At 30.3% G+C, this 15,939-nt stretch overlaps 1 protein-coding gene and 1 pseudogene across 1 annotated transcript in view; one reads left to right on the top strand and one right to left on the bottom strand.

Annotated features, from left to right (window-relative positions):
• LOC115445493 overlaps positions 1 to 15,939 on the bottom strand; it is a 286,442-nt gene that overhangs the window by 224,163 nt on the left and 46,340 nt on the right. The window lies entirely within an intron of this gene.
• Positions 1,880 to 3,597, top strand: LOC119189900 (annotated as a pseudogene).

Raw genomic sequence — 15,939 nt, 5'->3', positions numbered from 1 at the left:
TACCTGATATACACAAAGAACAACCATAAGAGCTTTAGCTATTGCAGAAATAATGGATTTGGCTGCAGAAGAAGTACTTCTCATAAAAATACCATTTAGAGACGCTGCGAATTTATATCAATTGTGCAATGTAACTTTATATAGATGCGTGCAATCGAAGAAAAATATGCTTGAAGAAGGTTTAACGGATCTTCCAAATGTAGGCTACATATTTAAAAGAATAGTTTTTATCGACGTAGTATAAAAAATTCTGACCAGTATTTACTCCTTCTTCTTAAATGAATATCATTAGTAAAGAATGGGGTATATCTCAATATGAAATTAAGCCCCTACCAAAAATAGGACGCAGAAAGAATAATGGAGAGGAACCGAAATGCAAATAATGGGCAATACATGACAGCAAACAAAGAAGCTTTAAATTCAAGAACAAGACGAAAGAAAACTAAGAGCCAAAGAAATTAACAAATCCATTTTGTAGACTTCTAAAGGGACAAAGGGCTAAAGACTTCTTTTGTTAAGAAAACTGTTAAAAAAAAGGAAATAAGACATAAAAAAGAAAAAGGATCCTAAAATAATAAAAGATTCTGTTGATTCAGATAGCAAAGATGGCTTTTGTATAGATAGCATGGAATTCTGTTCAAACAGCAGATCAAATGAAAAATGGGTGCAATGCCTTGACTGTTGTGGGCTCATGTAGACTGCACTAATAACGAAATAAACTATGTGTGCCATAGTTGTTTGTGTGATTGAAATCTGATTTTTCAATAGTGTTCATAATTATTATTGTATGCTAGCAATGTTTCTATGTTTTTATAAGAATTTTGATCCGAAAATTATACCCATAAAGCTGATTATAAATTAATATATCGATTATGAAAGTAATTTTATTTTTACTTCCAAACATCCCTTACACTGTTACAACCAACCCTAGGGGTAGGGATGGTTGTAACAAATCCCACTCAAATATTTAGTCGCTTTTCTCAAAATCTATAATATAAATTATATTTAAGGTGGTCTTAAAAGATAGCCGAAAGACCAATCTATCATGTCTATTAATTAAAACTATAGAATTCAGCAAGCTCTGTGAGATATTACGAAAAGTAAAAAATTGTTACGTTCATCCCTGGTCTCCCCAAAGGTGTCATAATTGTTAAGCTTAACACAAATTATAACTTTACCGTAAATATTACACAAACCACCAATGAGTCAAAACTGGATACTTTTTTATTGATGGATAGACTATTTGTATTTGTTTTCTTTTTGGTGATGTAAATATTTGTTATAAAATTTGTATAGAATTGTCAATAAAATTATATAATTATTGGCTAAAAGCATTTACAGCTTGAGAACTATAATTAACATAATAGATATATATATAACATAATGTATCACGTTATACATAACTATTTAGCACAATAATCTCTACATTTATATTTACAGAAAAAGATATTTTGACATCCAATTAGAGACATGGAAAGCCAGCTTATTTTCCATCGTTTTTACATATGCTTTGGCTTTTGAATGGTGTCATTTGCGTCAGTAGCGCTTGTTTATTATCTCATAACCCATGGACCTGAAGACAAGGGTAGCAGACCATTGCTATTCCCGTTCTGGCTTCCCCATGTCGATTTTGGGAAAACACCTATTTATGAAATAACTTTCATGTTTTCAAACATCAGTGCCGTTGTCTACGCTCATAATTATATATGTAAGTTTAATATAAACAGTTATTCTTCTTTGGTTAATTTTAAAATATGCGAAATCATATAATTACTAAATTTCGTTAATAAATACATAACAAAAATTACGTCAGTAATTATTTAGTACTAGCTTAAGTGCTTTCTTTTCCCCCGCTTTAGTCTGGTTCCCGTATGAAAAACATATTAAGGGAAAATCCAAAAAAATTATTTATTTTAGATGTCCGACATTGTTGTGTAATCATAAGAAATCATTAAATAAATGTAGCTTCTTATATTGATACAATATTTAGAGTTGGGCTACTTATATTAGAAAAAAAAATATCCAAATTCTATCTCTATAACTTTAGTAGAAAATAGCAAATTGTAAATACTTAAAAGATAACGTTAAAAATAACAAATTATAAGAGAGGACGTACAATGTACAGCCCCATATTATTATATTTAGTAAAACACTAGACATTACAAATCATATATTTTTTAAGTTATGATTCAAACACAAATAGTCTGGATACGACACATCGCAAGTAAAGTTGACATCGTGATATGGAGCATCCAAGATGTTTTGGAAGGAATCCGCCCAGCCAAAACCAAGAAGAAAAAATGTATTACGCAATGATAATTAAGGGTCGCATGAGGGAGATCATCAAACATCATCAATCAATGTATAGGTACGAAACCCTGGTCTGTTTCTTATCCAGTCTTATTTAGAAGTTAAATAACTCCACAGATCTACAGCAACTATACACCCTGTTTCAGTCGATAAAATTTCTGTAGTTATGTATACCAGCGAATTTATCACATAATTTCGAAGGTCTGTGAAGTCTAGCTACGCGCATTAAGTCAGCGTGGTATCCTTACCCTAGGCCTCTTAGAAACGGAGAGCGATTCTAACAGTGGAATGATTTAAATTGTATTATAAACAAATTGTATTTGGCCCAGTTACAGCAATTTGATACTTATAGATACTCTTTCTTGTAACAGTCTTATGGAGAATTATTCAGAAGTTTATAAAAAAATGTTAATATTTGAACAAACATTTTGCGGACCCGTCGTGTGTCTTACTGCGTATTGCACGGCCGAGGTAAAGTAATAAAAAATATCATATAACTATTGACATTTAACAACATACACCTAAGTAATATATACAACATATGTGTATTTTTATAGAAATTAGACGAAGGTGAAGTCAATATGATTCTGATTTTGCTAAGCATTGGGACGGTGGTGTTGTATTTCATACCAAGTCAGTTATGTACTTTTCTAAGAATAAAGGTGAGTCTTATACTTATAGCTAAATAATACTTGTTGATCGTATTAATATTAATTGTTTTTAGGTCTCGTCAGTGTGTAATGCTTGCTGGGGCATTGACTTTTGGAACGGTGGGGTTGTCTTAAAATCTTACTTAGTTTTGATAATGCAAAGATCACTTCGACCGCTTCTCTCCAAGTGCCTGGCTTTCAAGAAATGTCTATTCAAACATTTTCTAGCGTAAGAAATTTCTATCTAAATTTACTGCAGTAGTTTTTGGAAAAAATGTTTTCTCATTACCCACTTCTTTATATTTCTTTTTCAGAAAATGACTTCAGCCTATTCCTGTTTTAATATGCTTCGACAGGCCAATCGTAAATAAAACGAAAATTGTAGTGATGAAAATGAATATACATGCTTTTTAAATCAACTAATATCTAATACTATAATAGTAGACACAACTATATTATAATAATGAAATGATTACGTCACTATATATATTTAATCACACGTTAATAATTATCATAACATGACGAACGTCACAATCAAATAGTACTTGAATAATGTGTCTTGTTAAAAGTTTGGGAAATGTAATTATTGGTACAGATTCGTTCTATCGTCATAAGGTAAATTTTACTTTAGCAAATTATAAATACTTTATCATCGAAAATTTATATAAAAAACCTATAGTTAAAAGGACAAAGCAAATCTAATTAATGCTACTTAAAATAAAATATTCCTGCTTACTCTTCATTAAAGTTGTTTCATTTATCTGTCTGCTTATCCTAACACCAAAGAGATCTAGGATTGAACCGATTTTGTATAGGCAATTTTGTTTTGCAGAACTAGCTTATAAGACTGAATGTCAGGCTAAAATTCTTACAAATCAAATTAAAATTATTTAGGGAAGATTGTTTAGTCTAAGTGCCATATCACCAAAACCATCGAATCCTAAGTAAGAATTAGTATAAAACAAAATTATTATATGCTAGTCAAAAAATCAAACCAACAGAATATAATAAACAAGGAATCTCTCCCGCTCAAAATCGAATACCACACGTAAATTATCACACTCCACTGGACACTGAAAATAGACAAGGAGGAAAGAGGCGAGCTTTATCCAATAATAATTGTCACTTGAATTGGTCTATTTGCTGGCCGTCGCGCGATCTGATATTGAATATGGATAAAGTGAGTCATATTCAAAGTGGTGGGTACCGTCAACTCGCAGAGTTTCAGATAAGAGGATTACTTACAAGTTATAATTGGTTCTCGCCATTCGAGTGAATAAAGAGAAAAACTCTGAGTCCTTTACGCGGCCCTCTCGAGTTCTTAGATAACGCCGACGATTTCTTTTCGTTATCAAATATACTTTTATCAACTTAAATGATCTGAACTGATCGCCTACACTCGGTACGTAGTTGTGTGGAATTAATTAAACATATACTTTGCCTAAACATTATTTATGTGTATTTTAATATATTGCTTTGTCTTTTTTGATAAATGATCATAATTCAAAAAGTCTCCTTGGGAATGTTAAAATAATGTACGTAGACTTAATATAGATATAATAATTAATATACAAGTTATTCCTAAATAACAAACATATTATGTAGTGTAAAATTAAACCTAATTTCTGTAACGAAAAGTCACAATATACCCATATTTTTTGGATACATTTTATTTCATTCAGTTTTATATTCCTCAATAAAGAAAATTTTATATAGTGTAAAATTAAACTTAATTTAAATAATAAGTCACAAAATATTATCGTTTGGATACACTTCATTTTATTTTCAACATAACTATAAATTAGGTAACATGACAAATTTTATAGTCCTACAAAGTTATAATTATTAAGTAACACACAGACTCACCGCCGCGCCGACGAGATCTGCTATTTAAGTCCGCCAAGAATTGACCCCCTAACCTTAGACTTATGTCACAGCAGTTTCGCAAATCGTCGCTTTCTTAATAACGAAGCTCTACATGCATATAAGAATGAGGTTTACTACACACTTGTTTTTGAGTTAACTGGTCATCTATTACATAAAACTAATAAATAAACCAGACCGAATTGTCTTCTTTATTCTTGAAAATAAAAGAAATAAATATTATCAATAATTTTCTCATGATTCAAGAACAATGTAGCTTTCCAGTAAAATCATTTTCAAAATCGCTTTAGAAATTTGAAGAGAATCCCATTACAAACTATAATTACCTCTTCATAACATCCATCTATTTATACATATTATAAAACAAAGTCCCCAAAAGCTGTTTGTTTGTATGTGATCGAGTTTCTCAAATTCTATTTCAATATCTATAAAAAAATACGGTTTTTACTAAAATATAGTGGTATTTTTGAGGATATTTTAGGTTATTTTATGTAAATTGACTGAAATATAATGATCACTGTTGAAGAGGTCACGTGGTTGTATTGTGTTTGAAAAACTTTGTTATAGACTGATTTCCACGCGGACGAAGCTGCGAGCACAGCTAGTTAGTGTATACAATAATGTCACTAAACGTCGTAACAACGCACAAGATCGTCTCTAACCCCAGTAAGGTCTGCTAATGTTAATACAAAGACCATTCTACACTTAACAATAGATTCGCAAACGCTCAAGTGGCAATGACTGACCATTGGTGAACATAATACATACATACGTATATGTAGAGATGTCATAATTTTAGATTTAAATCTTGATGTTCCTTGTCGCAAGTTATCTAAATTGAGAAAGAGAATTTGGGTAATTGATTCTAGTGTGGGAAATCGTATATAATATATCAGTGGGTAAGAGTCCATATAACCCAATTCCTGTCGTCTTTCCTTTATGTAAAGTTTATGTAGAATCTAACTATCATTAGAACATAATGATTTCTTATGTTTACGCGAATGTTACACATTGAAATTAAACTATTAAATCGGAACCCAAAAGACCACCTGCCAGACTTCAAGACACTGTGAGCTCATTCTGCGTAGATCAGACCACAAACAGCTAAAATTAAAAAAAAATTATAATTGTAAAATGTAGGTAGATATTGTAACTTTGACATTGCAGATGAACAACACTTTTCATGCAAGCTAATAAATCATAATTTAGACAATAATGTTTATCTATAAGTGACCATATTGGCATATACCGTAAGAATGGTTTGCCAAATTTTTCTTAAAAATCAAAATTATACTTTAATACTTTAATTGATACCTATCTAATAATTACCGATATTTTGTCGCTGTCGGAAAAGTTCTTAAACCTATTTTACCCGCATTTAATGTGAAATCACATATTGCTAAGCATATTAAACCAAATTATATGTGTACAAATAACCTGTTACATTATAAATTAACCAACCATTACCCAAGACGAACTCAGTAATTTATATTTCATCATACAGTTTTCCTTAGGCAATATTTATTATATCATCAAAAATGTTTCCCGTATGAGTGACCTGCATAATTATATATTGCAGTTGATTTATGGATATAAATGGTCCTCCGGGGTCGAATGATGTCGTAAATAGTTTTAACGATCGTTACAAGGATAGCTGAGATGAGTATCTTTTTTTTTCTAATTAATAATCTGTGAAAATTTGATGAGTAAAATTTTACGCTGTTTTAAATTGCGGATATTAATTATTAATGCGAATTAATGTTGTTTTGAAATTCTAGTCTAGAGACAGCTATCTCTGAATCTGAGGCCAATTAACATATCTATCACATTATAATTGAATTGGGTAATATTTTAAAATATTGCCTGTAAGATCCTTAATGTGTTTGTCAAATTATTTGTCATACCAGCGGCTCTACGCCGTAGGTATTTCTAGAAACTATCTACTCGAAATTTATAATACATACATAAATAATTAAACATCATATTTCAACAAAATGTTGTCTTTACTTTAGTAGTTTAAAAGAAAATATATAATGTAGATATTGTGTCATTCATTAATATTAAAATTTTCTATAAAATCATTAATTTCGCACATCTACTACAGTATACATCATTTGAATTTGCAACCAATACTATTAAATTAACAATTGAATAAGGAATATTTTCGTATTTTATAATTTTCAATAAGCCCTTAAATTGATTTTTAGAGTAATTTAGAGTAATTTTTGTACATCTGTGCATATTCCCGCCATAACTGAAGCGCCGAAAATCTACGGAACGTATACTCAAGGCCGTTTGCTCGGGGAGGGTCTTAAGTGTAAATTACTAAACGGTAAATTACTGTCTTGTTCGCGTAGTTGTATTACCGTATGCTGTATTAAGGTTTCGGATTCAATTCCCAATTTGGTTATAATTTTTCCTGGATAATATCAGCCCGGATCTGAAATTTGCGCCTGCCATCCCTCTATCACATTATGTCATAACTATAAGTGCATTAAATGATTGCCCACGGAACTTATCCCTCTGTTGCTAAAAGGTGTGTGCGTCTGTGTATGTGTGTTCTGCAGCGTAAAGTCAAATTCAACCTACATTTTGTTGAATGAAAACTTCCTTTGGCAGGATGATATCACAGGTCCCTTTATAGTATTTTCGTAGAATGACCTCACTTTGTTTTCATTCTCGAGTTGTAAAAAAATCTAAACGTGCGTTTTATTTCCATTTATTTATAACTTAATACGACCATAAATTAAGTGTTGTTACAATTATAAATGTTAAGAAAACATATTGATTATCGAAAACATACAATATGTGATTTATGCGATAATAATGTTTTTATTTGAGCCATAAATTTGTAAAATCGAATACATTGGCTAAAATAGATTAAAAATATGTATCCCGCTTTGTTTACAATGTTCAAGTGAACAATTTTTATTATTGCTAATGTCTTTTAAGGAAAATATATAGCCTAATGCAGTTTAACCTACATACATACCTAGTAAATCCGATACATTGACAAATTAAGTCTGAAATGTAATGTAAATGAATTTAAAACAAATTTATCTCGTGCAAGATATTTTATCACAAGACAAACGTGGTTTAGTGCCATGAAAAAGATTATTCAAAGTTCTGGAAGGTAGACATCTTGTCTAAGGAGTAGACACTCCTTATAAAATAGATATATATAAAATGTAGGTATATATCTTTTTATAAATGTTTATACAAAGTTGTGACACTCACCACCAGGCGAATGACGTACTTGCCTGGCCTTTCAATTATAAAAAATAATACAATATCTTTAATTATATCACCTATTACTGGCAAGTCGTAGTTGCTGATTCCGCCTGGGGCTTCCCAGACTGCATTCGCCATTTCGTTATGCGAAAGTAAATGTAAATATACAATCATTAAGAAATCAAAGCTTTCGGTCTTTAGTTCGTTGACGTCACATGTGTAAATATTGACGTAACATGGATCGGATCATGGAAGTCTGTTATAGTCTATTACTTTAAAATATAGAATACGTATCTACTTTAATATTTATAGAAGTCCGAGTGAACAGTGTGCTCAATTGAATGACTTAGTTTTTAATTATATTTATTTAATTATCAAAAAAAATCATCATAGACTTTCTTAAGCCACTTATTAGATGACGTATTTCCATTATAAACTATACACTCTATAGTGTAAAAAAAAACTGCAGCCAATATTCCACACAAATACACAACACAATTTTGAATACGTAATACACTCTTAATGATATTGTAATAAAAAAATAATAAATAAATCATATCCAATAAAATTTTAAATTTTATAAAACGCATAATAAAAACGCACGCAAGGAACCGTTGCAGTTAATTACAAAAACGGTAATTTCAATGTAAAGTCCGCCCGGAGACGTCCGGAAACCTGTTTAATTTTACTCTGGAATATTGAGTTTTTGCAATATGGAACGAAAAGTTTTATCAACAATCTTTTTTAAAAATATTATTATTTATTGATATTTCCGACTAATCTAAATGTTTTTGGAGAATATACCTAATATATGCAATATTTAATTGGCATATTTAGATTTTACTTCTTTTAAGTTTTACGCTGGTTATTGACGCGTATTCTTATTTATTTACATATTGAAAGTAGTTTAATAAACCCATAAATCAGACTTAGTCACAGACGGATGAGAAACCTTCAAACAAAATTATGTTATCACCTACTTCTACACAAAAAGCACAAAAAAATGAGTATAATTTAATTAAAAGAAGGAAGCTTGTCATCATTTCTTGTGGACAATAAAAATATAAGGATATTTTTGCTATCACAAGAAATACCTTCATTACTCAACTGTCAATCAGGTGTTGTGAATAAGAGCCGATAAAATTGACTTAAAATGTAGTCATACATTATGTTCAGTGACTCAATGAATATTTTGAAATGGAAGAGTGATCGTTTCGATCCATGTGCGTTATCAATACTAATTCTTTGAATAGTGTTAATAAAAATAATATTTATACATCGAATTGTAAGGAGTATTTCATAGTAATTGGGTTTATTGTATCCATTATAATAATTTACACTATATTGTAGGCTTGTAGGAAATAACAAGTTGGGTCTTAATGAAATTTGAGTTAAATTTAAATAATGTTGAAATGACAACCACACATATCAGTTTCGTTCAAGAATCAAGAAAAAATGGTTTTTATAAATACATATCTTTATTGGACATTTAAAAAACATAAAAATTGTTTTAATACTGCCCCTTGGGCCTTTGTTTTGATAATATAATTATAGAAAATTAGAAACCGCATGCCGGTGCGGAATGATTTTAAACCTTAACAATTTAACATACGAGCATAAATTAAAGTCGTATTTGTCTTGTTTTACATATCATACGATATCATCATCTGGCTTATGCCAATATTTCATATTGTAATAAAGTTTAAGCTTTGATTACTCGTAGCCGGCTTGACGTCAACCTTCCTTTGTCTCGTTTTATTTTTATTGATATCGTTTCAACGAAATTAATTTGCTATTGTACCCCTTTGAATCGTGTTTACGACGCGTTGATATTTATTTTTACAAGGAAAAATGGATGCATGAGAATTAATTTCGTAGTAGATAGGTTTGTTTAGTTAGGTGGTGGTGGCTTTGTCTATTTGTATCGCCAATTAGTATGGAAACAAAAGGGGGTGTATTCCGTTTTATTTTAAAGACATTGCACTCAACGGATTCAGCATTCATATACCATCGAGTGACGAGTACAGGTGAATGATAATAATGCAAAGTTATGGGTGATTTTTTCAGTTTGTATGCAGGCTAGAAATGGTCTCTCCATAGGATATATGGACTATATTCTTGTGTTTTGTGGTGCTTAGCATCATGTACGGACAAACTCGTCTCGTCAATATTACATCGTAAATACCTATATCTTTAACGAACCTATTAATAAATCATAGTTTTTTGTATTGCCTTGTCCTAATTAATTTAAAGGTTGAATTCACATTATAAAACGTAAAATCGATTTATAAATCAAGAGACAATTTATAAATAGCCAGCGTACGAGTTTAGATCAATTAAGATAATATCTTATATTAAATTCAATCCATCAAAATTCTTTTTTTATCGATGTTATCTTAATTTTAATGCTACATAATATTTTATACCATGATACCATAAACAAAGAATTCTGACTAGAAACTTCTCGATGTTTCAGATTAAACTATTGAAAAGTATTCCTCACGATGTATTAGGCTTCGATCTGACTGTACCAATTTATCGATCCAAACCAGATTAATTAATTAATTTAGTAAGTAAGCTGGATTCATTTCATAGTAATTGTATACAAAATGATAGCTTGTTGCGATCACTTTGTGTTGCATATTGGTGTATCGCATTAAAATTTCGATCATTATTTTTCCTAATATGATCTACTCGGTCCCGGATTACAAACGTAAACTAAATACATAGTAGATGTCATAACAGTATTTCATCAACTTTATAAATTCGTAATCAAGCGAATTCTTAACACGACCACGCCGTGGACGCATACATCAACATACCAAAAGGTCATTTAGAAAACTATCGTGTAAATTAGAATACGCAACCTCATAGTGCCATAAATATCAAACGCTAAGACAAGACATTATATCATCGCATAGTCAATATACAAATAACAAAGCCAGTGACGCAACTAACTGCAATTGTTTATGCATTCTAAACAAATTTAAATATAATTCAGACGGCGTACAGCAAATAAAATTCCAAGATCGAAATCTTGAGACGTTAAACAGTGAGCTTCTTTTGAAGTTGGGCTAGGTGGCATAGATTATGAAAGTATTAAGACGTTCCAATTCTTTGTTGGATTTAAATTTCTGGCAATTGATACCTAAATTGAGGAAGAGTTTGTTTGTTTGGACGCTTCAATCTATATAATTACCTACGGTTCAAATGCTGTTTTTTCTCAGTCTTTCCAAGCTTCATACACGGCCTTTGAATGCTATTTCTATCTCAGAAACCGTTCTTAACCCCAAAGTTTTCTTAATAAAAAAATTGAAAAAATTTAGCCGATTAATTTAATTAGTGATATTATTTATTCAAATGAGGCTCTTATCTTATGAAAGTACAACTAATTTGTCAATTGTGTTACCAAAAATGGACAAAACATAATGTTGATAAAAATCAAAAGCCTGGTTTGGCATAATTGCTTGCGGTGTTCATTAATTAAAATGTGTGTTATTTATTTGCAAATATTTTTATTGCTAACGTCCAGAAGGATTATCATAAATCTAATTGTAAGTTTAATGTGTTTAAAAAGGTTATGACAAACTCATATCGGGGAGCTAAACACTGAAAGGGGCTCGATTGTAGATTTTGAGTACCGAAGACGCTGTCAGGGTAGGCACCATCGCTTTTTCTATTTTTACCGCCAATCGATCTGCTAGCACTGGCATATATCATTTATCAGTTGGAATAATAATTTAGTTATTACTAGTTTTACCCGCATGTGAAAGTCTGCTAAGCCGCAATAAGCGAGCTTGGTGAACTAAGGCCTATACCCTTATAGGCCTATACCCACTCATTGGTAGAAGAGACCCGTGCTCAGCAGTGGGCAAATAATATAGGACTGATATTATTCACCTACTTATAATTAAATGTCTTAAAATGATGACCGCGGTGCAGCGTTTTCCAATTCTAAGTTTTGAAGATAGGTACTGGTACAAAATCATCACGCTAACCATCGAATCGCTTGTCTCTTTTTAGTCATATAATCTATTGACTACATAATATACTATGTTAACTAAATTTTTTATACTACATATTATACTATGTTTACATACATAAATACCAATTCTACATATTCACCAGTACAAGAGGCGTAACAATCAATACATGACAGCTATCATTCACCTGGCATTGTCCGCGGAACCTGTCGTAGCAATGAATGCTTTCCAGAATGCAGAATTGAATGTATGTAGTACCTTGACCTAATACTATTAATGTTTTTTAGACCTTGGATGAAGACGTTACTATATAATATCACGTCATGTGAGCATGTAAATAGATGCAGTATTGAATCTGTGTTATTTAAATCAGATTTGAAAGCGGATGTTTTGAATGACGTAATTATTTCTAGTTTGTACTTAATATTGAAATTTTATAACATGTAATCATTTAGAAAGAAATAAATGGTGTTACACAAATTAATATGTACCTTTTATTTTATTTTTTTAATATTATAAACATATTTATCTTATTATGATTAGGCAGAGGTTTGACTAGCATAAATACTTTATCGTAATATTCTATTCCGACATATTATAAGAAGATGTTTATTCAGGTTCTCTACTTTTGACAGAAATTCCCTTCTTGGACAACTCAGTTATAATAGAACAATTTTCAATAATTCAAAAACAGAATTGCTTTTCAACCCTCTGTTTAATTTAATCTGTGCGCCACGTAATCGGGTCAAATGCTTCTCCAAAAACAATGTACTTGATAAACTGACCCTCAAAGTAATTGTCTTAAGGTTGCGTAACACACTAATACAAAATACTAACGGTATGATAATGTTTACGACTTTTGAATGTTTAATTTATAACATTGTTTACACAAAACAAATTCCATTTAAATAGACTCCAATAGAACTGTTGTATTTAGATATTAAAATTGATAATTGTTAATTCTTTAAAGCATTTAAAAATAGAACTATATTCATTACAAAATAAGTTACATCAACAAAATTAAAATATGTTTTATATTTAGGTGTTAATTAAATAAATATTCAAACCAAGATTCCAAACTCTAATGCCGATGATATAACTGTTACGTGTCTACCCATTAAAACAACTTGTCATTAGCAATTAGTGAAGAAACTGATATTTAATATGTGCCCAGTAATTAAGAAATGACTTAGCCTTAAACTTGTGTAATGTATCCTTGTTAGTTTAAATACATTATTGAATTGGGAATATTATATTGCTGGTGAACGGACTATTTCGATTTGTGTATAAAATTGCTCCGTTTAGCTTATTTTATTTTGTTAGGTGTTCCTCACGGCTTTGCCCGTGTGAAATACCTTTCCCGCAATAAAAGTCTTATTTAAAAATCAGATTAAATTACATTATTACCCATAAGAACTAATTAGCTAGCGGGATAAAAGGTAGCCTATGTATTAATCCAGTATATAGTCTACCCCTATGCCAAATTTCATCCAAATTCGTTGACTTGTTCCTCCCTTCATAAATTTTAATAACCGTAAGATAAAGTAAGAAGTAAGATTTATTGAGTTAAGCAGATACGTCTTCGTAAAAATAGTCACTATGTATAAATTCACGAAATATAATAAATTAATTAATCAAAAAATATATGTTATACAAATGAAAAAATCAAAAAATGTACATTAAATTTACTGTTTTATTTTTTATCCTTAAGGTTATAGAATTTCGTCATATTAAATTTTAAAGGCCGAAATATCCATGCATATTAATTATTTTTACGTTTTTCTTTCAACTGCGAGAACTAATCACTAACTAGACGTAAATTTAAATTCTTTACTTGTCAATACTTGTTTAGTTACCCAGATTAAAGGTGAAACAAAATGTATGAAAAATGGACCTTAAGCTATAACCTTAAATAGACATTTGAACCTTTACATTTCTTCGATATTTTTTTCTTTAATCACTCATATTTCGAATTATTTTTGCTTACGAATAATAACCTAATAATGAAACAGCGTTCATATCATAATCAAATGGCACGTAATTTTTTATAATACGAAAAGTTCGCGGTAGATTATAAGATTGTATTCATTTCATTATGGCTTACATAATTTTCTTTCTTACGAATATCATCATTAGAACTAATATAATATATTATTATGCAGGTTTTTAATATAATAGTGTGTCCGCGATAAATAAAATAAATATGTAATACTTTATGTAATTCTCTAGTATAATGCAACAACTTCAAGTGATCATGATATTTATATACAAATACTATTTTGTATTTATTTGAATAAAAAATAAATACAAAATAAATTAATAAATAATTTTCCTAAATTATTTTAATAATGTAAGAAAATATATTAATCTTCTTTGTGTCTCTTTATTTTACAATGGTTACAATAAAGAGTATTTGTATTTATATTTTGTAATAATTATAATCTATAGGTTCCTAGCTAAGTATTTCTTTATGAAAAATAAATTTACAATTATTTATTAAGGTCTAGATACTGTATTCTTTATAAAGCTATTTTTAGGAGATTCATTCTATACTTGCTTTTTCTCGCGGCTCCGCCCGCTAAAGTCCCGCCTATAAATTTTTCCCGGATATAAAGTAGTAGTAGCCTTTGTTCTTCTCGGGATTCTAAACAATTTCCAAACAAAATTTCATTGAAATCGGTCCAGTAATACAGACGTGAAAACGTAACAAAGTTATTTCCGATTTAATTATTTCATATTTATAGTATAAATATCACGGATTCAGAAAACTACATTGTATTCATTACTAAGAATTGTGAGAGCTCTTACAATTTGAATATTTATTCTTGCATTAATCGACACTTCTAGTGAACTCTCGTGTTTACAAGCTGGAGTAATAAAACTTTGTCATTTATTTTACAGCCTTGAATTATGTTAATTGCTTTATCTTAAAGTCGTGAGACTAGTCGTTTTAAGTCATATATTAGATGACAATAATATAAAAAAAGCGGCGATAGCATAGTTAGTTGTGGAACGGACTGCCGAGACGAATGTCCGCAGGTTCAAATCCTAAGGGCACACACCTCTGACTTTTTTAAAATTATGTGTGTATTTTTGTGAATTATCGCTTGCTTTAACGGTAAAGGTATAACATCGTGAGGAAACCTGCATACCTGGGAAGTTCTCTATAGGAATTTCGAAGGGATGTGAAGTCTACCAAACCGCACTAGGCCAGCGTGGTGGACTAAGGCCTAATCCCTCTCAGTAGTAGTGGAGGTCCATGCCCATCAGTGGGACAGTATATAGTACAGGGCTGATATTATTTATCATTATTTAAATACTTTTTAACTCATTTATGAGATGACGGTAACATAATATCTAAATACATTTACTCCGCAATATATATTACGAATTATTATATACACGAAATTTATTAATGAGTCAGTCGCCTTTTAACTAGAAGATTACTTTGTCATTCATTATAGGGATTAGGATACGATGGGTCTGACAGTCAACCTTTGGATAAAAGCCCCCAAATAAAAATAGAATAAAAATAAAACGAAATATATTAGGTTAATCATACCCTTCGAAATGAAATCCTTTTCATATTTATATAGAAGAATGCTTATAATTACGTTTCATTTTCTTCCAGTTACAACATTAGTAGAAGAAAAAGAAAAAGTTAAAACAAATCAAGAAAAACAAATCAACGCGCTGCTTTTATCATTTACAACGCAAAGCACTCGCTTTGCTGTTGCGTAAAACAAACCTGACAGTGCTTTTGGATTAAATAATCAAAGTAATGAATCACTTTGATAAACTGATCTAGAATTTTTTGAACTGTCACCATCTTATCCACGGCACCAGCGGATGTTTTAAATAACCAACGACTTTGTCTATCT

Source organism: Manduca sexta, chromosome 20 (assembly GCF_014839805.1).
Source record: "Manduca sexta isolate Smith_Timp_Sample1 chromosome 20, JHU_Msex_v1.0, whole genome shotgun sequence".
In the NCBI taxonomy this organism is placed as follows: domain Eukaryota; kingdom Metazoa; phylum Arthropoda; class Insecta; order Lepidoptera; family Sphingidae; genus Manduca; species Manduca sexta.
This window is presented reverse-complemented; position numbering and strand designations above follow the sequence as displayed.